The sequence below is a fragment of the Pseudochaenichthys georgianus genome, chromosome 15 (assembly GCF_902827115.2).
Source record: "Pseudochaenichthys georgianus chromosome 15, fPseGeo1.2, whole genome shotgun sequence".
NCBI lineage: Eukaryota > Metazoa > Chordata > Actinopteri > Perciformes > Channichthyidae > Pseudochaenichthys > Pseudochaenichthys georgianus.
Window position 1 is genome coordinate 9,833,979 of NC_047517.1, and position 24,363 is coordinate 9,858,341.

Sequence of the window (24,363 nt, forward strand, 5' to 3'; positions counted from 1 at the left end):
ACCCCTGAGATATTGGACTGTTTATGAACAGCTGAGTTATTGTGTTGGAGTATCAGACGTATTTGTATTGTCTGTAGATGCATGTGTGTGTGTGTGTGTGTGTGTGTGTGTGTGTGTGTGTGTGTGTGTGTGTGTGTGTGTGTGTGTGTGTGTGTGTGTGTGTGTGTGTGTGTGTGTGTGTGTGTGTGTGTGTGTGTGTGTGTGTGTGGGTGTGTGTGTGTGTGCACGTGTGTGTGTGTGTGTGCGTGTGTGTGTGCACGTGTGTGTGTGTGTGTGTGTGTGTGTGTGTGTGTGTGTGTGTGTGTGTGTGTGTGTGTGTGTGTGTGTGTGTGTGTGTGTGTGTGTGTGTGTGTGTGTGTGTGCGTGCGTGCGTGTGTGTGTGTGTGATAGATTCTATTTTCCAACCCAGGCCACCCTGAAGCTTATTCAGACCCCGCTCCTCATCACTCACTCAAACAGCCTCCAGCCAGTCGCTAATAACAAAACAACAGAACCAAACCAGATCAGTGAGCGCAGCACTGCATCACTGCGCACCGACATCACACTCCCTGCTAGCTTTGAACACCATGGGTTACCATGATGTTATACAGCACAATGTATAGAGAGGAGGATCACTTCTGTGTTCCAAGCAGTCCTACAGGAGGAGACTGGGCTGGATGCACAGAATAGCTAAGTGAATAACATGGTCTGTAGAGAATTAAAAACACTAGCCAAAATACTGATAACTGTGAGAAGAAACCACACGTTTGTGGGATATTTGTCCAACCAGGTGAAGGAAATGTTCATTTTGATGTTTTATTGATGGAGTAAACTTTCAATCTGCCATTGACATTGTAATTAACGTCTGCTGCCTCCAGCAAAGTGCATACTTGTCAGAGCTCGATGAAGAAAATGAAGCAAATCTGTAGACAGAGCTGCAGGGCAAGCAAATGTAAAACACACAGTGACTGCTGACGGTAGTCTTGGCATTTATTCTTATAATACCTACTGTGCAAATGTTAGATAGTGACTAGGTATTTAAAATAGTAGCACTGAGTTATAAAACACACACTTTTGAGTGTATAACAACAGATATGTGTGCTTAGGCCACATGCTGCAACAGCTAATCAAGAGCAGTACAAATCTCAAAATGCTAGTCAATTATTACATGGGCAGCATGCTGTAATGATTGAGATTTGTTTCCCCGCTGTTTTACATTACGAATTTGATGCATGATGAAGGGCCATGACAGACAGATGCGAAATTATTCTTATTCTCCCAGTCTGTGACTTTCCCCGAAAGTGTGTTATGTAGCACCCTCTGTTGTTACAAATTGCCAATATGAAGTCAGATTGAAAAAATTGCCAGCGGGTAATATTTACCTTATAAAAAATGCAGTGTTTCTCGCGCTATTGATCTCACGCGAAAACATAAACATGACAACGCCTGTTGTTTACTGCAGTTCCTCAGAGAGAGAGAGAGAGAGAGAGAGAGAGAGAGAGAGAGAGAGAGAGAGAGAGAGAGAGAGAGTTTTAGCGATATTTTATACGTCATGCAATCTGCACACTATATATCATATGAAAGCTGAGAGTCCACAGATTCTATTGGTATACGTTTCATCACTGTGCGATCAACACTCATTGTTAACCTGTCTTCTAGTATGACAAATAGAAGAACATTGTACCTTGAAAATCAATGTATTCTAATAGCGGGTAAAAAAAAATGTTCTAGTGTTAAATTGGTGCTCTCAGACACAATGGTGAACCATGGTTCTAAAGAGTTTGTCCATTTTGTTGTAGACATCTTGTTTTGTTTAAACCACAAGTGACCATTCATGTGTAAAGAGAACTCGATACAGAGTCTATGGAAGTTGATGAGTGGCGCATGAAACCCAAAACGGATAAACTGTCGATTCAAATAGTGCCATGACCATCTGAGGACTTGGGCCCATAAAGCATGCACTCATGAGTGTCCCTTAACCCACGCCTCCAATCTGCGGGGTTCGCCTCGACAAATGAATGGGGACAGGAAATAGATCAGGATTCGGCTTTTAGCGCATTTGGCAACTGTTAGACCCTAATCATTTAAGTAAGTGCTATAAAAGGGATCATATTGGGTGGTAGATTCAGCCCATAACACATGATATGGTGATTTGCAGACATCTCTTTCTCATTGTAGAGATTCAAGGGTGTTATTATCATCTGCACATTAGCTACAGTGTAGTTATGGCAATGGAAATCGTAGGTCCCCTGCTCCTCCAACAATGGATTATTATATAGGACATGGTGATTTTCGTCTTTTTGGGTGGCAACAGTATGTTTGGGCCCAATGACATCACCGACTGACACGAAATGATATTAAGTATAGTCAATTTAATTGTTTATATTTATATTAAAAAGGACATATTATGCTTATTTTCAGGATCATATTTGTATTTGGTGCCTCTTCTACTTAATGTTCAAAACGCTCTATTTTTCTCATACTGCCTGTGCTGCAGCACCTCTTTTCACCCTCTGTCTGAAACCAGAGCCCAGTCTGCACTGATTGGATCTGTTGTGATTGGTCAACCTCTTAGAGATGTGTTGTAAATGTCCCGCCCAGTATCACGTACAATGTGTTACATACACAATAGAAGTGTTACATATGATATAATTATGTGACGGAAGTAAAGAAGAGAGTCTTAGCCTATAACCTATATAACACACTATAGGAAAGGGAAACCCTAAAGAAGCTAAAACCGGTCTCTTTAAATCGTGACGGACCTGACCTCCTCCTCTCCTTTCTCTTCTCCCCACCTCTTTTGCCCCGTACCCTAACACCCCGCCCCTGAGCGACACCAGCAGCAGCTGCCGTCTACCTTTCTCTCTGAGGTCATTTTTCAAATAATCCAGCTCCTCTGCTTTGTAGAGAGCACGATGAAAGGAGAGAGAGGCTGACTCGATGTGTTTCCCAGATCATTTCTGGAGTACAATCGTTATTTTGGCTTAGTGATTAAGTCCTAGTTTGAATGCGTAAGTTTCCCTCAAAGCTCAGCACAACCTGATAGGATGGAAACTGGGTTCATCAGTACATGAATATATTTGAAAATGCTGGCTGGATTTACTAACATAGTGCCCACAAAAACAATTTACAAATACATCTTATTCCATGCAAGATACATCTGTCTTCTTTGAGCTCTGTCTTTTCCAAACACACTATCAACAAACAGTTTGATTTGTGCTTGATAATGAAAATGGCCATTAGTATCTATAAATGCCAACTTTTCTTCAAGTTTTTATTGATTTATACGTCAAATGACATTTATTGATGTCATTCAATGATGTCAGAGTCTAATCATTATATATCAGTATGATGGAGACAAACATCCACTGCGAATCAATCACGCTCAATCACAAAATGTTAATCAGAGACACAGACTCCTGAAATAACTATTTAAAGCTGCATTGATTGGGTTACAATACGTAACCCCCTGTTATATTTCACACAGGCTCCGCCCTCTACTGGACTCTATGGGTACAGTGGGCGGAGCCCCGATGTATACACGCCCTGTCATCCAACAACATCGACCCACCACACCGTCCCTGACCGGCTTTCCCCACTTCCCCACTTCCTCCCATCCGGTTGTAACCGTAGAGAAGTTGGGGCCGCAATTTGGATAAGGCACACTCACACACGCTTACCTCGTGTAGAGTGTGCATGGAAAAGATCTGTGCGGAGACTCCGTCTGGAGCCTACCGCGCACCATGTTCCCCAGGTCCCTCAGGAGCATGGGAAAACATAAGTGCACCACGTCCCCCACACTCACACACGCTCCGTGTAGAGTGGGCATGGACAATAGTGAGGAAGGCTCTCCCAGCCTGCCTCCAGCCCTGTATGGGGCTGATTGCGCACCATGTCTCCCGAGTCCCTCAGGAGCATGGGAAAACACAAGTGCTTTATGTCCAGGAGGGGGGGGGTCAGACACCTGCTGACCCACAGCCACGCCCCCTCTCACCAGTCATGCGTTGCCTCGGCAAGCACAGACGACGAGAAGGAGCCAGACATGTCCAGGAGATAACATTTTATGAAGGAGCCTGGCGTAGACCAAGACGCCCGCCGACGTGCATATATCTTCTACACTCACGCTGCTGAATAAGGCTGTTTGACACAGCCCGTGTAGAATGCGCACGGACCCCAGTGGGGAGGGCTCTCCCCGCCCATCCATAGGCATGTGTAATGCACCCGCATAGCCATCCTGTTAGGCGCTTCTTGGAGAGAGCTTTTCTAGCCACACCATCCCCAAAGCACACAAACAGCTGTTCAGTGCGTCTAATGGCAGCCGTGTGCTCTACATAACATGCTAGCGCACACACTGGGCAGAGGAGGTGCAATTTAGCCTCCCTGGCCTCAATATGGGGTGGAAGATTAAAGCCACCTAACTGAATAGCCCTTGACCTGAACGAACTCCTTAGGCTCTTAGGAGTAAAGGAGGGGTTCGGTCTGAGTGTCGCCCCGCTACGGTCACCCCGGATCAAAAGGCAGCTTGGGTGCACCGACAGAGCGGTCAGCTCGGACACTCTTTTGGCCGAAGTCAAGGCAAGTAGCAATGCTGTCTTCCATGACAGTGCTTTCAGGGAGGAGAGCTTCAGGGGCTTAAATGGTTCTGTGACCAGAGCCTCGAGCACCAACAGCAGGTCCCACTGTGGGGCGGAGGCGTGCACTACTGGGCGCTGCCTCCTGACCCCCTGCAAAAACCGCGACATAAGCGGCTGACTGAAGGCTGACCTGCCTCCAAATCCCTCATGGGAGGACGAAATGGCTGCTGCATACACCTTAATTGTGGAATAAGCCAGCCCCTGTCCACCAGTATCTGTAAGTAGGTAAGAATAGAGCCCAGCGTGCATGTCAGAGGCTCTAGACTCCTTCCTTCACACCATCGCCGGAATCCCGCCCACTTTGGCCTGTAACAGGCTGTGGTGGATTCTGCTCCTGCTGCTTGGATCCTGGACAGCGCTCCCCAGACCTGAGGAATAGGTGTCATCCGTGTTACCCCGCGTACCACGGCGCCAGGCGGCGATCTGGGGCCACTAGGATGACTGACAGCTGCTCCCACCTCACCCTATCCAGAAGGGAGGGGATAAGGTGCAGCGGTGGAAAGGCGTAAAGCAGCTTCCTTGGCCATGGTCATCACCTAGGGCGGTGGACCTCCATGGACCGGACCCGGAAGTGCCCGACAACAGCAAACGGAGCCATCCGCCCCGCTGGAATGGCGAACGTGAATGGCGAACGTGAATGGCGAACGTGAATGGCACCGCTTCGGCCATATCCTGGTCCCCCAAACACTCTAAGCAGAGGTGGTGGAGACCGGCGCCCACGATCAAACCAGGGCAGGTGCATGACCGAGCTTCCAGTAATGGTGAGTCCATTTTTCCTTCTAATCTTCGTTCGTTTAACTCTTCGGTTGTCAGCTCGTCTGAAGAGAAAAAGGATAGTGGGCGGCGGGTGTAGCCGCCTTTATATACTGTGGGCCTGCGCGCGCATTCAGGTAGGCTCGCCCCGATTGGCCGGCTACGTTTACGTAAACTCAGTAGGTGAAAGCACGATAGAGAGTAGTACCCATAGAGTCCAGTAGAGGGCGGAGCCTGTGTGAAATATAACATTTCAAGAAATGTTGCGTGTCAATTCGGCACATTTGAATTGTTCCCGTTTCGTAGTCAACTCAATAAGTTGGCCTTCCATCCAGCCTTACAAACTGTATATATACTTAAAAGGGCCCTATTATGCTTTTAGAGGTGTTCCCTTTCCTGTAGTGTGTTATGTAGATTTTTGTACATTTAAATGGTCTGCACAGGCTAAAATGTTATCATGCAGAACAGTGAATTTTGATCGCACAAGGATGACACTTATACCAATAGAATATGTGGACTCTCTGCTTTTTATATGATATAGTTTGTGCAGATAGCATGAAGTATAAAATATCGCTACCAGTGCTGATTTAAACGCTTGGTGTTGGACTTGTGTTTTGTTTAGGTACAAATATCTCTCTCTCTCTATCTATCTATAACTATATGTCTATCTATCTATCTATCTATCTATATATCTCTCAATCTATCAATCTATCTATCTATCTATCTATCTATCTCTCTCTCAATCTATCTCTATCTATAAGGAACCGCAGTAGACAAAAGGTGTTGCTATAGCAACACGTCATGTTTACGCTGCATTTTCTATGAGGTAAATATTACCCGCTGACGGATATAGGTATAAATGGCAATTTTTTGGGCAATTTTTTCAATCTGACTTCATATTGACAATGTTTAACAACAGAGGGTGCTACATAACACACTTTCAGGAAAAGTCACGGACTGGGAGACTTTAATATTTTATTGAAAAGTTACATACAATCAAAAAACAGCTGCGGGTAAAATTGACCCGTTGGCGGTTCTAGTGTTAATATGTCCTCTTTAAAGACTGATATATTCTCCTTTAAGCTCTTTAACAATAAATATGTCTCTAGCTGCTATATGTTAACAAGCTACTCTCTAACTGTTTCTATCTGTCTTTTGGTAGGCAGATAGTTTACAGTGGGATTAATAAGAGATGTATTACTGTAAGAAGCTGCTTGCTGCTGCATGGAGACAAGATTGCTGAGAGCTACAAAAGGAGGAAACGCAATAAAATGTTTAATAACAGTCCATTGTATAGCCTAGTTATAGACAAATCTCTCAGAAAACTGCCTGCAGAGCATCTCCAGACTGCATTAACCAAGCGGGAGGAGAACAGTGCTCTGGCTATGTTGACAGCACATTTTGCTTACCCTCTTGTTGACTTTATTGCTTTCATGAATCCATTATAACTGGACTGTGGCCAGGCTACAGTTATCACTGTGTAATGTAAGTCTATCTATCTATGGTGGCAGTGGCAGAACATGGAACATCACACCTTCAGGATCTTCCCTGACAGTGTTTAGGGATGAAAATCATATCGAGGTGACAAGTGAATATTTGCTCCAGCATGTTTGAGCAAGCAATCGAGACACAGAAATGATGAAGGGTGTTAGAGCATCAGTTTGATCAAGCCTGAAACTACAGGATATTACAGGAAGATAACAACGTTATAATAAATCAGCTTTGGAGACAGTTTTTAGGGTATCAGAAAGATACTGTGTTTAGGTCCTGATGCTGACTACAGATGTTAGCTGAACGTTGAAGGATTTCCAGACAAAGCCGTGGGGTAAACAGTGTTTGAACAGATGGTACATTATTCAGCTTGGTGGCAACTGCTTTGCTTTTATATGCCACCATCTGAGGATTAAAGCTGGGACTGAAAACCTTCAAAGGTAGAACTAAAGGTTGACAGAGCAAACGGTACATGCTGTTAAACAGTGATGCCGTGTTGGCAGGTAAAATGAAAAATAAAACGAAAAATCTGTCGAAGACCAAACACTAAGAGAACAGTACAAAGAAAAAAGGGCCTACTAAAAGCAACTACAGGCAGGTACGGGCTCGTTTTGGAGAATAGTCTGAAGTTCTAGGGAATGTAAGTCTATTGAGTTTGACTTGAAGCGGCTGGGATGAGGATCAGCACCTCCACATCTGAGGCCATGGTTCTCAGTAGGAAACCGATGGACTGTCCACTCCAAGTAGGGAATGAGTCCTTACCCCAAGTGAAGGAGTTCAAGTATCTCGGGGTCTTGTTCTCGAGTGAGGGAACAATGGAGCGTGAGATGGGCCGGAGAATCGGACCAGCGGGAGCGGTACTGCAGTCGCTTTACCGCACCGTTGTGACGAAAAGGGAGCTGAGCCAGAAGGCAAAGCTCTCTGTCTACCGGGCCATTTTCGTTCCTACCCTCACCTATGGTCATGAAGGATGGGTCATGACCGAAAGAACGAGATCGCGGATACAAGCGGCCGAGATGGGTTTCCTCCGCAGGGTGGCTGGTGTCATCAGGGAGGGACTCGGAGTTGAGCCGCTCCTCCTTCGCGTCGAAAGGAGCCAGTTGAGGTGGTTCGGGCACCTAGTAAGGGCGCCTGTTCCAGGCACGTCCAGCTGGGAAGAGACCAAGGGGTAGACCTAGGACCAGGTGGAGGGATTATATCTCTTCGCTGGCCTGGGAGCGCCTTGGGATCCCCCAGTCAGAGCTGGTTGATGTCGCCAGGGAAAAGAAAGTTTGGGGCTCTCTGCTGGAACTGCTACCCCGAGACCCGACCACGGATAAGCGGGAGAAGATGGATGGATGGATGGATGATTTTGACTTGCTCATCTTGGCTGATAATTCTTCATATTTTGCTGAATGAAGTCAGGCTGGTACTTATTTCCACACCTAAAATGTAATTTTTCTAAGGAACCTTCCATATTAAAATAATTGTAATTAAACTGGTTTGAAGTGTTCTCATGTGATGCAAGATGAAAATACCAAAAATGACATGTACTGTGATGGAATATTTGAGATATATTGCCCACCCATACGTTTTTTTAGATACAATTTTAACCAGAAACGCAATTTCTATTTATTTAATTATTTTTAAAATACCTAACTCTTATCCACTTTAGAACTTCTTTAATGCACTTTCTCTTAATGTCTTACCGCCTGTATGATGTTTATGTTTGTCTGCCCTACTGCTTTCTATTACATTCTATTCTCATTATCTGGTGTTAAAAAAAACGTGTTAAAATCACATCTAACTAATTCTGGGACATAATGGATAAGTTATTAACTGTTATAACTATTGGAGATAAACGTAATACATGCTATGTGTTGCAGTTTCTTAGTTGCATCATCGGCAGAGGTTCAATCTGAGATCAAAGAAATGGCCAGCAGCAATATGTCTGTTGAAAGCTGACCGCAGAACATTCTGAATTAAAGATAACCAGATGTAATATGGAGCTGAAGATTTATTGAAATTGCCCAGCAGAATGTATCTTCTCTGAGTGGGGACTTGTGTGAAGCGAGAGCAGCATCCTGAGTTGGCAGCTCTGACTGCAGCTGTGCATTCATCCCTTTATCAGCTGAGTGCTAACGAGTGACTTGGTCCCCCTGTTTCTGGCTGCTTCCTAGGGTTCCTTTACTGCCAACTCAGGAGCTCAGGCCATCTTCTATTCATCCATTTGACTACCAACGAAAACGCTAACAAAACCCATTTCTAAACAGTCACTCCCAGTCTCCAGCTCTCATCGTTGGGAGATAATGTAATTAAAACCCATTCCTATTAACCCTATAGCTCCTGGTGTCCTTGAGCAAAACACCAAACTCCCAACTGCTTCCTCGGCCGGAACATTGGCAGCCTCTTCGCTCTGACACCTCGCAATTAGTGCGTGTGTGTGTGTGTGTGTGTGTGTGTGTGTGTGTGTGTGTGTGTGTGTGTGTGTGTGTGTGTGTGTGTGTGTGTGTGTGTGTGTGTGTGTGTGTGTGTGTGTGTGTGTGTGTGTGTGTGTGTGTGTGTGTGTGTGTGTGTGTGTGTGTGTGTGTGTGTGTGTGTGTGTGTGTGTGTGTGTGTGTGTGTGTGTGTGTGTGTGTGTGTGTGTGTACAATCTGTAATGTGACTGGGTAAGGTAAATATAGTAACTGATGCTCTGAAAGCTTACAGTGCAGGGTTTTGTTGATATTAGGTATTTCTAGTCCTGAGGTGCCAAGGCTCCACAAGAGTACCTTTCTCCCTGGGCTGGAGCAACATGACAGATGTGCAGGGTGAGGTCCACACAATAAGTCCCTTTTCCCCGTGAAGCAGGTACACCTTTTTTAATTCATGAACATACAGTTATTTTTATTCTATCCATTTTGGATATTGTGTGACTTTTCCTGAGTTTTATCTTCAAAGTCAAAAATCATGAGAGCACACAACACCATGCCTCAGCTTTTTCATCTGTAGACACACCACCATGTCTTTCCTTCAACTCTTGATTAACCTCAAAGCAACAATACAAACCAATTATCATTCTCACTCTGAACTCATGAAATACTGTTCCTGTGAGAAGTAGGCTAAAGTAACACACACACACACACACACACACTTTGTTTTAACCTTAAGCCCCCTTTCCAAACCTCAAGGATCCTTCATACAGTAGGACATTCTACCACCAACACCATCAGCTAACTGTGTATCAGACTCTGTTGTGATATTGTAATGTACCACGCACTAGTGAACCATTTAGCACTTTTAAAACGACTGCCACTTTAAGAATGTAAGATGCAGTTGTTGTGTGTGAGCCGTATGTTGTGCTGTGTATGTTGTAGAGTGTTGTTGAATTAGCCGGTGACATCAAGCATGTGAAACTATGAACATCTGTCTCATACTGTATGCATATGCCTCTATTCTGGAGCCGTTAATACCCTGACACAAGTTCCATTGAAAAGACACTTTCAATGGAACAAGAGAAAACTGAAATGCCATGACGCATCCATAACTTTCACAAGAAGAGAACCAGAGCATTGCAATAAAAACCTAAGGACCCTGGCCAGGCTGCCGTATTTAACGAGTAAGGAGTAGTAGCAAATGTCAGCACTAAACCAAATGTCTGGGTCTTACTCGCCAAGAAAAGATATTTTAGATCCCATTATGAGTTTAGATTAAGGCATTGTGACATGGCTCTTCCATGTGCTGACGATGCGCACTGGAATTGTACTCCAGGACGCTTAGAAGGAAAAACAATAATTGTAGTTCAGATACACACACACACACACACACGCGCGTTTTATTAAGTGCTCAAGCCCACTTTGTCAATGTACACATTGGCACTGAGGCTGTGCCCAGATCTAACGAGGGTCAACAGTGGGTGGTTGTGTGTACACAGCTCTGAACGCCTTAAAGCGAGCTTCCCGCTGCAGTGGAAACGCGCCATTAGTCATCGATTGCAGACTGGCGTACTGACTCCTGCTGCGCTGGTTCTGGCTGGAGAGTGTTCATCCACAGCGGTGACATAACATTCTGAACTAGCCGCACTAGCGTGGACGCATGCGGCTCATCGGTGTGCTCCGGGACTCTAACACCACTACACCTGTTGGTGGCAGCCGGGCTGGGTCAGAGTCCCAGGCCTGCATCTGGGCATGTCTGCTCTGCCAACATGTGTCAGTGACAAAGGCCTGTTTGAGTATGAAAAAACTCACAATCACAATATCAAGAAACTTGAATGAGATGTTGTGAGTTATATATATTGACTTTGAGCAACTTCAAGAGGACCTGGAGCCCTAACCTTCCTCTGTGTCTCATCTGACTCCTCAGGTCTTTATGATTGCAAACATTTCAGAGCGACACCATGTTTCTCTCACATTGCTGCCGATAGAGTAAGTGTACTTTGAAAAGAAAATGTCCTTGAAAGATCTTTGAAGGAGTTTACGTAAGATTAAGCACACCTATGAAGAGCAATGATATGGAATTCAATCCATCATGTTTGGATCTGTGTGCTGATGTGAGTCAAAGACTAGAACAATTGTGGGATGAAATATAATGTTGTTCCTCTGATCAGATGTGCTGCGATAAGAAGTCTCTGGCCTCTCTCTCCACACTCTGTTCGCCTCACTGATGAATCACGGTCAATATCTTCCCCAGAGGGCAGACGCTGCACTGAGATCATAATTCATCTTCGCCGCACATAAAAAGTGTGTTCAGATGCCGCCGTGTGCACGACCTCTCACAAGTCCTGACACATTACAAAACGGACAGCTCCGTGAGTAAATGGATGTTTTAAACAAAGTAAACAAAAGAAAAGCTGGGGGTGAAAAATAGCCTGCTGAGAGGAATCACACTCAGCCAGGAGGTCTGGAGGCACTGACACTCATTTGGCATCTGGTGAGAAGGGACTGGTGTTTACACACACACACCCCTAATGATGGAGTATATGAATCCCATTACGGATTGTCTCGCTTCCTGCCTCCTGCCGCAGAGAAAGAGCCGCCGCGTGTCGCCCGCGCACCGGGACAAGTGTTGGGTGGCTGCGTGTGATTTTAATCAAGTGTATTTTTATCTGTGTGTCATTAATATGCATGGCGGAGGCAAGCGGAGGAATGGAGGGAGGAAATGAGCTGGAAGAATAATGAATGCATGAAATGAGAGTGGCTGAGGTGGTGCTATGAGGCTGTGAGGCAAGAGAGCATGATGATGTGTGTGCAGGTTGAATGTGTTATGGGAGGGCTGTGTGTGTGTGTGTGTGTGTGTGTGTGTGTGTGTGTGTGTGTGTGTGTGTGTGTGTGTGTGTGTGTGTGTGTGTGTGTGTGTGTGTGTGTGTGTGTGTGTGTGTGTGTGTGTGTGTGTGTGTGTGTGTGTGTGTGTGTGTGTGTGTGTGTGTGTGTGTGTGTGTGTGTGTGTGTGTGTGTGTGTGTGTGTGTGTGTGTGTGTGTGCAGGTTGAATGTGTTATGGGAGGGCTGTGTGTGTGTGTGTGTGTGTGTGTGTGTGTGTGTGTGTGTGTGTGTGTGTGTGTGTGTGTGTGTGTGTGTGTGTGTGTGTGTGTGTGTGTGTGTGTGTGTGTGTGTGTGTGTGTGTGTGTGTGTGTGTGTGTGTGTGTGTGTGTGTGTGTGTGTGTGTGTGTGTGTGTGTGTTTGAATCAGTCCATAAGGTACACATACTGTAACCTCAGTGTTTCTTTCCCAGGGGGAGCCACCTGATTGTGGGCATATTACGTACATCAGGGGTGTCAAACTCAATTTCACCACGGGCCACGTAGGAATTATGGTTGCACTCAAAGGGCCGGTTGTAACTTTAAGACTATATCGAAATACATATATAAATATTTAATAGATATCAAATAATGCATTATATTACATTATTGCCCCTGCATTGGATTATTATCTGATAATAATAACTTCATAATTAATTACGTCTGAAAGCAGAAGTCTAGGAAAGTAATTGCAAGTCTCTTCAGTGAGAATGTCACAAAATGATTTAAAAAAGAAAAGTAAAATTCTGGGGGGGAAAAAGTGACATTTTGAGATGCATTGTGGGACATGTAGTGTATGGGCAATGTGCTTCTGTAAATCGCCATGTAACCGTATACACATATTATATTTGCTTGTAAGCGCTTTGAGCACCAGGAGAAGCGCTTTATAAATGTAATGTATTATTATATTCTTTCAGAGCTCTTGTGGGGCCACAGAAAAGGAAGTCGCGGGCCGGATTTGGCCCCCGGGCCTTGAGTTTGACACCCATGATGCTCAGGTGTATTTTACGATTATGTATTACAAAATGATTTTGTCATTTGGATTGCTCATTGTTCAGAAAGTTCAATATTTTGTAAATCATCCTATTGGACAAAACACCCATAAGTCCAACAGTCTGTTCTCAAACATGCTTTGCTCTGAAGGCTGATTGCTCAGAAGATCAATCTGCTTTTAAGACTCTTAGCTTTTCCCGTTTGGCAAATCCTTGATCCCTCTGCTCAACTCCTCTCCTCCTGTATAAGCCCCTTTATGGGATCCTAATCAGACGAATGCAATGCCTTTCCGAAAATTGCGACAAATAGGAGAAACCTAGATTTGTTTGTGTTTTATACTCTACTGTATGTGCCCTGACTTCCTGCTTTGCTCCTATTGTAATGACTACAACCTAAAAGTAGCTGCCAAACAAAAAGCATTAATATGGGTCATAATAGAGTGGTGCAATGATGACTATTTGTGTAGGCCGACCCCAAGGTTAGAATCGCAAGAGCACCCTCGACAAAAAGCAATGGATGTTGGTACATTGCAGAAGATAAGCTCTGTGGGACACATGTTTGATATGTATCACGTTCTGGTGAGCAGGATGATCTCCACATACTAACACCACTTTGAGATTTTTGAATTGTAAATGCAACACTTCACAAACAGATCAAAACGTTTGATCGCCATTTGTTTGGTTTGACCTAAAACTGAACTTTATAACTTTCATACATTTATATCAGGCCTGCTAAATTAGCAACAAAGTGTACATCACATAATAATAATAATAATAATAACAATAATAAATGATATTTCTATAGCGCTTGTCGTAGACTCTAAGTCGCTTTACAACAAGGGGAGGGTGACACAGTACATTGATGCGGTCACAAAGTTGACTTATAGTCTTCAACCATGACAGGTCAGCGTGAACGTTTGCTGCACTAGGAATCCTTGCATGTAGGCGAATTGCTCACAACACATGATAGACACAACATAAAGAAAGCCTGGCCAAAAGAACGGTTCAATTTGGGCAAATAATGCCTTTGATGACCTTGAGGACAAGCTGAGTGACAAGCTGTGAAGACATTGGATAAAGGGAGAAAACATTATCTCTCTCAAGGTTGACCTTTCACAAGTCCTGATAAGAAAAGTGTGTCAAATTCATAATTTATTTTGTTGAAACAGGTTCAATGAATGTCAAATTTAAAAAAGAAAAATGCATCAAATGTCTTGCACACAAAGTGCTGATAAAGGGCAACATTGGGATTTGATGAAGGAGCATTGGCAGTAGCTGCATATTCAGAGAGAAAATCAGCGGAAATAAGCAGCCAGATGGTGCAGAGCGCCTTTTCACATTCCCCCTAGCCCTTAAAAGCCTTATACCTTTCTGTCGACTTCCTGTCTCCCCTTCATTATCCTCCCACTAGCCTCGACATGGACAATTTCTCCTGGCGAGGTTCGTCTCCTTTCTGCTTCGCTTCCCTGACATTACAACCCCCCCTCGCTTCTCCCACTACACTATGTAATTATGATAATTGCTCATAGGGGTTTGGGGAAATTGAATTTCCAATTTCTCCAATTTCCCGTTGCTCTACCTTCATCCCACAAGTGTCTCTTTGTGCTGGTTGTCTCTGCCATCAGACCCATGAGGCTTCGGAGGACTTGAGGCTGCTGCTTGGGCACTTTAATCAAATATATCCTTAATGTTGCATGTACCTTTGGATCACTGATTAAAAAGGAAACACTTATATCCATTTGAACCAATACTAACACTATGACACTAAAGCCTTTGATCGTGTTAATCATAGGAAGTTATTTGTTAAACTGAGTCAAAGCGGGGTGCCCATACATTGTGAGAGTTCTGGTATGGCCACCAGGCTATGCAAGTCAAATGGGGCAATAGGGTCTCAGCCCCATTTGGGGTTAGCAATGGTGTCAGACAAGGTGGAATGATGTCCCCAGTTCTTTTAACCTTTATATTGATGATCTGTCCAAGCGACTGAGAGCCTGTAATACTGGATGCATGATTGGTAGTCCTCTAGTGAACCATATTATGTATGCAGATGATCTTGTTGTGCTGAGTCCATCTAGCGCTGGTCTTCTGTTTGTTCTGTGTGTGGTGTGGAACATGACATCAAATACAACGCCAGTAAGATTGCTGTCATGATCTTTAGAACCAAAGAGGATAAATGTCTTAAATGTCCTGATTTTAAATTGTCTGATATTAATCTTAGTGTCTGTAATAAGTTAAAATATCTTGGACACTTTATTACAGAACAAATGACAGATGAAGATATTTATAGGAAATGCCGCATGATGTGCACAAGCAAACATTCTCCTACGTAGGTTTAGTGCGTGTGCAGATGGAGTGAAGATGTCTCTGCTCAGAGCATGTTGCACACCGCACTAAACGGCACGTCTGTGGTCAAACTACAGAAAAGCAAGTTTACGGAAACTCCAAGTAGCTCATAACGATGCCATGAGAATATTGCGGAAGAGACCTCGATGGTCGAGTGCAGGTGAAATGTGTGTGGCTGCAGGAGTCAATACTCTACAAGCTGTTTTAATAAATCTCATGTATAAATGTATTTGCCGGCTTAATGACTCTGATAATGAAATCCTCTTGGCCTTATCGAACATAAGGTTTAGTACTACACGCTACCAATCGCAGCTGTGGAGACATTGGTATAGTTGTCTCTTTGTAGGACACTGATTTAAATTATTCTTAAACTATGAATTCTGTTTACGCTGTGTCTGTAATTTATTATATGTAATGTCTTGTCTTTTATCCGGACCCTGAGTCTGTAATAAAGTTTTCATTTCATTTCATTTCATTATGAAAGCAAAGCTGGGTTTCAACCACTAATACACAATGTGAAACGAAGCAGAAGTAGAAAAGGTTGCATGACTTAATGTCAGCAAAAGACATTCACCAGTGGGTATTTACCAGTGTTGGGTGTAACGCATTAGGCCTACTAATGAAATGTGGGTAATACATTACCCGTTACAATGCTCAGTAACGCAGTTACAACACATTTTAACCCTAAATGAAATGGTGTTTTGTTTTTTAAGAATGTACTGACATAGCGAGACATTCCGACACCAGACAAATTGTGCGGGTAGATTAGTAAACCTGGTGTGTTTACTCTTCAGGCTTCGCGTCGGGATCTTCGGGGCAGTTGAATGTTATGCACCCTCTAGCCAGGGGCGCCGTAAGGGGGTGAAAAGTTACGACGATTCTAAGGGCCCGTGACTGACGGGGGCCCCAAAATGTTTAAACATTAAGAAAAAAAATGTAAGTAACCTTTCATCAATCCTAAATAATTAACATTAATAGAACGCTATATTGATAAAGTACTCACTAAACTTACGATTCATTTAACTTATTTTCTTCCAAAAGTTAATTACCCAAAGCCTCTGTACACCCCCTTCTATTTTCATGTAATGGTTTGATCCTGCCTCCAAACGCTGTGCGCACCGGCACTTGCAGAGAGTGCAAGCATGTGAGGAGGGATGCTAGTACTTAGCCTACGTAAGTGTGTTGTACCATGTTTCAACGACTCAAAAAATCAGGCTCTAAGAAAAGAAGAGAAAGGAGAGAAAGACAAGAGAGAGGGACTAAAGGGCGACAGCATGTCACCCAGTTTTTCACAAGAAAAGGTGTGGTCCATGAGTGGTGGAAATTAGTCTGTTAGCTAATGTTTTTTTTTTACTAAGCTGACATTAAGTACTGTTAATATCTTTACAGACAATTCAGAGGTTTTTCATTTCACTGCTCTTTTAGCTGACTTTTAAAGGTGGGGTAGGTAATTCACTTCAGAAACACTTTATTATATTCCATGGAATGCTCTTAACATCCCGATAGCAATGAATACATTAAATGCTTTGACAATAAATACATAAAAAATGTCATCTGTGGAAGCAGTGGTGCTGTAAAAAGCACGACCAAAATAATTGGATGGCTACCTGCCTGTCAGCCTTCCAACTGTGCACAAATCTCGTGCCCTCATTGGTCATGTGCGCGTTTGTGTGTGTTGGAGGAGGGGCTCTGTGAGGAACTCTGAAGGAAGGGGCAGATTTTTTTTGGTTGTGTACTTTCAAATTTTTAGCACACTCCAGCTGGTTTCCTCCATTCTTACCTACCTACCTTTAATAAATGCAGGCACATTTTTAGCAGCTATTCATACTAAATCAGTTGTCCCTCCCCCTGGTGCCAGGACCAACAGATCCATCTCTAGGCTCAGCAGCCCTTGTCCCCCCATGAGGCTGAACCTGAACCAGCTTTTCTCCCAACTGAAGGAGGTGAGCAGCATTGTGTTGATTGACATGGCCGCTTAACATATTTGAAGGGAGACTGGAATACAAAAATATATATATATATCAAACAAAAGGCTAACATCTAATTCTAATTATACATTTCAAACACAGTATTTTCCCACATAGCCAATGATCTACATAAAACAAAAAACTGCTTTTAGTCTATTTGGATGATGGACAGTTTGAAAGCGTTGAGTGATCAGTCTGTATTAGGTAAACAAAATGTTAATCACCAACATTTTGGTTATGATATTAATACTAATGTTATTATATCAAAGCAGGGGTGGGGAACCTCCAGCCCCCGGGCCGTATACGGACCGCTAGACTATTTAGTACGGCCCTCGAGGTAATTTATAAACAAGTGGCCTGTGCCTGGTGGTGGGGCCCAATGTGATATATTTTCATGGGGCCCAAAATCCTGGCGGCGCCCTGCCTCTAGCTATTCAAAAAAGAGAACGGAGCGAAAAATACTAACAACAAATGGTGTCAGGTGCGCGTGACCTGCTCCGCTGCGCGTGCATCATTTCCAAAGTGCTTCCACAGCAGTGACACATCTGTGGATAATCATTTTATACGAAAATGGTTAAAGCAACCATCCACTAAACGCCAGCACCACTGCATCTACTGCAGACCGTAGCAACAGTCGGATGGGAACATCACGTTACCCTCCGTTGTATGAGGTGTGATTTGTGCCAAAGAACGAACTAACTGAGCAGACAATCGTGTCGATCGTCGCCTACCCTGACGTGAACTATGCCGCGAGAGAAGTAACGTGACACTCTCGTCGCCACCCCTCTCGTCTGAGAAGCTACGTGACGTCTGAAGTTACTTTACTTTAGTAGTTATCACCAAATAACCCAGTAATGTGACAGCTACGTTGCTGTTCAAGCAAGACTCTATTTCAATATAGTTTTGGTATTGAAATAATGTTACACCCCTTGTATGCCCTGAACGCAAAAACAACCACAAACAAGAATATATATGTTTAATTATCAAAATGATAACAAAGGCTGAAAAAACAGGAGAAGCCTGTCTTCCCTTGGTCTCCAGGAGAAACCTGTATATCACCAAGTCTTCATAGTTTTGTGTGTGAAATAGATCGCTGCAGGGAACACGACTTTATGTATTTGTTTATGGTTTATTTGATATGGAGGGATGCATATACGTAGAAGTTCAGAGAATAACCAACCCCTATATATTGTTTATTTTATTTCATTTCATTTCGGCCCCATGGCAGAGGCACATATAGAGTTAATGTGCGGAGATTATAATGTCCCGTTTACTAAAATATGTATTGTTTTATGTTTAGTTGACAAAATAGTCACTGAGCTACATTTTCCTGCACTCAAGCATACATCTGAAGACAAGAGTGGTGTCCCCCACAAGGGAGAGTATATATATTTTGTATATATATTTTGTATAGATGTTGCAACTATACAGAGCTTTGGCAATACTATATGTAACTGAGGTCATGCTAATAAAGCTATTGAATTGAATTGAGTATACCTTTAAGTGAGCCGTCACTTACACATGACTCTACTGCTGAGAAAGGCTGTACAAAGACGTGAAACAATGTGCTGCAATGTCTGTGTATTTTTGAAGAATGCCAATAAAGGAAGAAAGTAATAACTCGCACTGAGTCTTAAAACATTACTTTATTTCATTATTTTCCCCCTTCATTTGAGAAACACTATCCAATGATGTATTATGTTTGTGTTACACACACACCATTGCCGTCAGTTTCAGTCGGTCCAGTCCACACTAATGTAAACAGCAGCGCGCTGGTCTCGTGAGAAACGGAGAGTGGAACAACCAATCACATCTTCATTATTCTCCTGAAATTCAAATGTGCCCATTCGCTAGTCTGACAGGTGCGTGGTTCTCACTGCGCCTCATACCGGTGCAACTTTGAACAACTTCAATATATGCCGCATTAATGGATTTGGCCTACAGTCACCGCATCTGGGCTGAATTAAACAAGTATTATTTTAGTCCTGTGTGTTTATTAGAGGCCATGTCAGCAGGCCACATCATATTATGCCAGCGTTGCGTTCACAAGACATACAAGCCACAAACTGGCAATCGAAACATGCCACAACCTGAGGGACAGTGAATGAGACACACAGACACAGACACACCCACACACACCTTGAGGGAGGGAGGGACAGCTCGGACAGCTTTGATCGCAGTGCAGCGCTCAGCTGTTCCCGAGAGAGAGAGAGAGAGAGAGAGAGAGAGAGAGAGAGCTGCTAGACACAACTCTTATTAATCCCCGTACCAGATAGATACTATACAATGCTAACGGAGGCGAGACGTACGTTATCCACATGTACGTTATTCACGCGCATATCCACACGTACGTTATCAACACGCATATCTAAGATAGCGCTTTCTAAGATAGCGCTTTCTAAGCTACGCCACGTGAGCGCGTATTTTGAGCGCACCTATGATACGTCGCCGTGACGTCTGACATCGTCGTGGCGTCGCCTGTATTCTACGTCAACCCATTCAAAATTGATGGAGGCGTTGGCGCACGTTGACACGTTAGTTCTCCGCTCAGTCAGCTTAGTTATCTGTTCTTTGGCACAAGTCACACCTCATAGCATTGTGGACACTAGCTTACTCCCGCCTGACTCGCCCTCGCCCCCGGAGCAGCAGTCTTCGTCATCGGAAACTACGCCGCCCCTCTGCGGCTCGCAGGTGCCAGGATACCACGGCAAAACAGAGCCTGCCCAGGTATATCTAAACAAGTACCCGCCTGTACAGTGGGGTTAGGCGGCCATTTTGTAGGTCGTGGTATAAAAATAGACAAGGGCTAGAATATGTGAAAATAGTGCCATATTCTGCCATGCCTGTAGAAATGTTGGTCAAACATAATGCACACAATAGCACAGATGCCTTCACCACGAATGGCTACAAAAATATCTCATATCCCAAGCTTATCAACAAGCTAATGTTGCAGCTGAAATGTTCTCCAGGTCACAAAGTCAACCTCACACATGATGATGTAATCCAATTTTCAAGCACAGTAAATATTCTCTTCTCAGAGCATATGATGGGACCAAGGTGATCATTTAGTACATGGATTTAATAATACTTTTGCTTTTCAATGTTTGCCATTTCAAACCATGAGCTGGTTCAAATAATATTTGCCTTGATTTACAATATGTTCTCATTTGTGTTATCAGCACAGTTTTGAAGCTTTGGTGCTTTTCTTTGCCACAGTCCACTTTGGACTGTATGAGATATTTCAGGATTGCTCTTTTAACTCACTTGAAATGTTCTCACTTGCTTGGTTTCAAAACATAACAAATGCCATACTCTGTTCATTGGGGACCATCAATGCTATTTTTCATTGCTGTTGCCACTATTGCTCATGTAAACCTACTGCTGCTGCGCCCCCTGTAATCTCAGATGCCCCAAGTCATTTTGTTCTGGAACCGGGCCTGCACACGGCCATATACTAAACAAACTAGAGAGCCCATTCCGTGTCCTGTTATTGTTTACTTCCTCTCTGCCTTCTTCTGGTGATTTATCTGACGTCCAGTGCTCCGTCTTTTAACCTCTTTTCCTTTCTCTTTCTTGATCCTCCTTAGCATCCTTCATTAGAGTCCTTGACAGTGGTCTGTACTGGATTAACAACGTGTCACATGTTAAGAATTTACAATCAGAATCGAGTATTCAACTAACCCGTGTAATACAAGTTGCTAGTAGCCTTAATGGCCTACACAGTTGTTATGCTATACCACATTGCCCTTCACTGGATGTATAATGAGCTGCACTAAACTACATTTTAGCATTTAAAATACCTAGCCATTCTTTTGCGGTTATTTTGGTGAAAGTAACTAGAAAGTAACTAAAAAGTAGTGTAACTCATTACATTTCAGAGACAGTAATATTGTAATACTTCCAAAAAGGGGATAATATCGAAGTACCTGCTCCCTAGTAGCTGCGACTGTTATGTTGCAGCTACTACTGTTATGTCCCCCCTAATTATTTATAAGAGTTAAATAATTAAAAAAATAAGGTTGCCTGGCAGACAGGCTGCTGCAGCTGAATCAAACAGCTCTGTCATGCAGCCGTCAGCTAGAAACCCCTCTTTGCTTAGAGTCAGCCTTTCAGGAATGCAGAGGGGGAAAAAAGCACCGCTTAATTTTCCTGATTGCTTGTTACTCGTCCAAGTTTAGATGGGTACCTTCAATTAAAAAGTGACCCGAGTTAGGGTCAAAATAATAACCTCATGACCTGCGAAGTGCCAGATACTCCTGTCACTTTCTCTAAAATTATCTACAATTAGCCAAATTCTGTTTTATTTGATTTGATATGTCTTCACAGCAAAGGATTGTTGAATCAATCCCCAGCTGCTGAAGAAAGGTCTTGTCACATGGTGTGCACACTTTAGACAGGCAACAGCTTAAGCCTTAGAACAAAGCTGAAAGGAGTTGCATAAATCAGATTTCCTTTCAGACCATAACAAAATATTCTGATTAGGTTATAGGAAATTGTAACCCACTGTTATGGGCTCAGAACAGTCTCATAATACACACATGCGCACAGAAGGATTCACACTTGTATTTCATGATCCGCAAAAGGATTCAAACTTGTATTTCCGGATCCACACTTGTGTTTTTCAATGCACACACAAATGTATTCCGTTTCATATTCATGTAAATAAAATCCAAATACAGAAAAAAGTTTTACATGTGTATTTTTGATCCTCACATATTTGTTTTCCGTTTAAATCCTCTGAACCTGCAAACACAAACAGCTTCCTGTGCACGGATCGCTGTGCATTCGTGTGTGGGTTTTTTGAGACTCCCCTGACGGTCAGCCGATTCGTACTTGTAATTATTTCTATCTATAGCCAATCAGATGTCTCCTCAATTCTAAGCCAATCACATGAGCGCGCCCCCACGAGGGTAGATTTCTTGCGTTCATGACGTAGTGCTTCATGTCATGTACGCATTTTGCGCAGTCCGGAGCTCACAGGTCCATGGAGCCTAATCTCAGGACACCTCCACTCTCAGTACAGCGCCACTTTCCGAACAGGAAATGCACGAAAATACAAGCCTTTATATTATTAAGGCACCGCGCCACTTCCCGAACCATTGATGAATGCTTGTGTGCACAAAAACATCAGGCAAAACCGTTTTAAATGTGTGTTTCCTGTATGGCGAATACAGCTGCTTTATTTATGTCTGTATGAAGTTGTTGTGAGTGTGGAGGGAGCAGCTACAGGTTAGCTTAGCCTAATCGATCAGTGCACTACGAAGCCAGTGATAGTGAATCCTTCTGTGTGCATGTGTGTATTATGAGACTGTTCTGAGCCCACAGACATAGGGAGATTCTTGGACTGTTAACGGGGGGAGCCCCGCTGGTCATTATCGGCCGATATTCACTCTTAATAGTTTGATCGGTGCTCTCTATAGAGGCCGATCAGGAGAGCTGGATCTGATCGATATGGACATAAACGCGAGTGAAGTATAACCGGACGCGAGAGAGAGATCAGATCAGCTGCTGAGTCTGATGGAGACACGCTGCTCTGCATGAGCCTGATGCTCCTCCCTCTGTTTAGCGAGCTGACCGGACTGCGCAAAATGCGTATATGAAGTAATCTTACCCTCGTGGGGGCGCGCTCGTGTGATTGGTTTAGAATGAAGGAGACATCTGATTGGCTATAGATAGAAAACATTACAAGTACGAATCGGCTGACCGTCAGGGGAGTCTCAAAAAACCCACACACGAATGCAAAGCGATCCGTGCACAGAACGCTGTTTGTGTTTGCAGGTGCAGCGGTTTTAAACGGAAAATAAATATGCGAGGATCAAAAATACACATGTAAAACTTTTTTCTGTATTTGGATTTTATTTACATGTATATGAAACGGAACACATTTGTGTGTGCATTGAAAAACACAAGTGTGGATCCGGAAATACAAGTTTGAAACCTTTTGCAGATCATGACATACAAGTGTGAATCCTTCTGTGTGCATGTGTTTATTATGAGACTGTTCTGAGCCCATACACTGTGGCCATATAGGCTTTACAAAATGATTCAGAAACCAATGGTTTAATGTGGTGCAGATGTTGATGCAGTTGGAGATACATACTGTAGGTTCTGATAACTTTAACAACTTTAAGTCCATATCAAGCCCCTAGGAAGTGTTGAAGCTAATTTGTGTACAACTCATTGGGTCCAAAAAAAAAAGTTCACATCTGACGAAAGGAAAGAGATGTCTGTAAATCAGTCTTAAGCTAAACGCAACTCTGGGCCCAGTTAGGTTTTTTTTTTACTCGAGGGTTAGGCCATTCTGGCTTCATGAGCCACAGAGTAACTGTCATGGGAAGGAACATGGCCCTGTCTCCTGTATCCATTTCTCCTTATTCATCCATGGTCCAGCGTCATGCTTGCTGGCATACATTTTCTAATACGGTCAACTCTTAAAATACACTATTGGACCCAGCAGATTTACTCTGGAACCTTATGGACACCCAGGGTGAGAATTATGAGAATTTCGTAAAACATCCATCAAGAATAAGGTAAAAGAAAACAATAAAAGTATATTTATGAAATAAAGTAAATCATGTATTGATGAACGACAATGTGCAAGCATTATGTTCCTATGGATAAATTACATTAAAAAAACTTCTCTATTTTATTACGTTCCACACCCTACTGTACATCCATTGTTTTGTATCGTTTGTGCTTGCAGTGTTTTACTTGTTGTGTCTTGAAAAATATAAACTCAAATATATATATTGAAATGGTGTCTAAAGTGAAAGAGCTCCCGATGACGGCAGCACACTGTCCCCACATCATCTTGGGGAACTGACAGGAAACAGTGACAAATCAAGGTGTAATTGCAGGAGCTGCATCAGATGAACAGTCTTGCGTTTGCAAACGTGGGTGACTCAGCCGGAATGTGTGGTGTGCATAATAAAGTTAAACCCTGCCAAACTGA

General features: G+C 43.3%; 1 protein-coding gene across 1 annotated transcript in view; it reads right to left on the minus strand.

Moving 5' to 3' along the window:
- Window positions 1-24,363, minus strand: part of b3gat2 (beta-1,3-glucuronyltransferase 2 (glucuronosyltransferase S)) — a 76,986-nt gene that overhangs the window by 24,119 nt on the left and 28,504 nt on the right. The gene's annotated exons all lie outside the window — the stretch shown is intronic.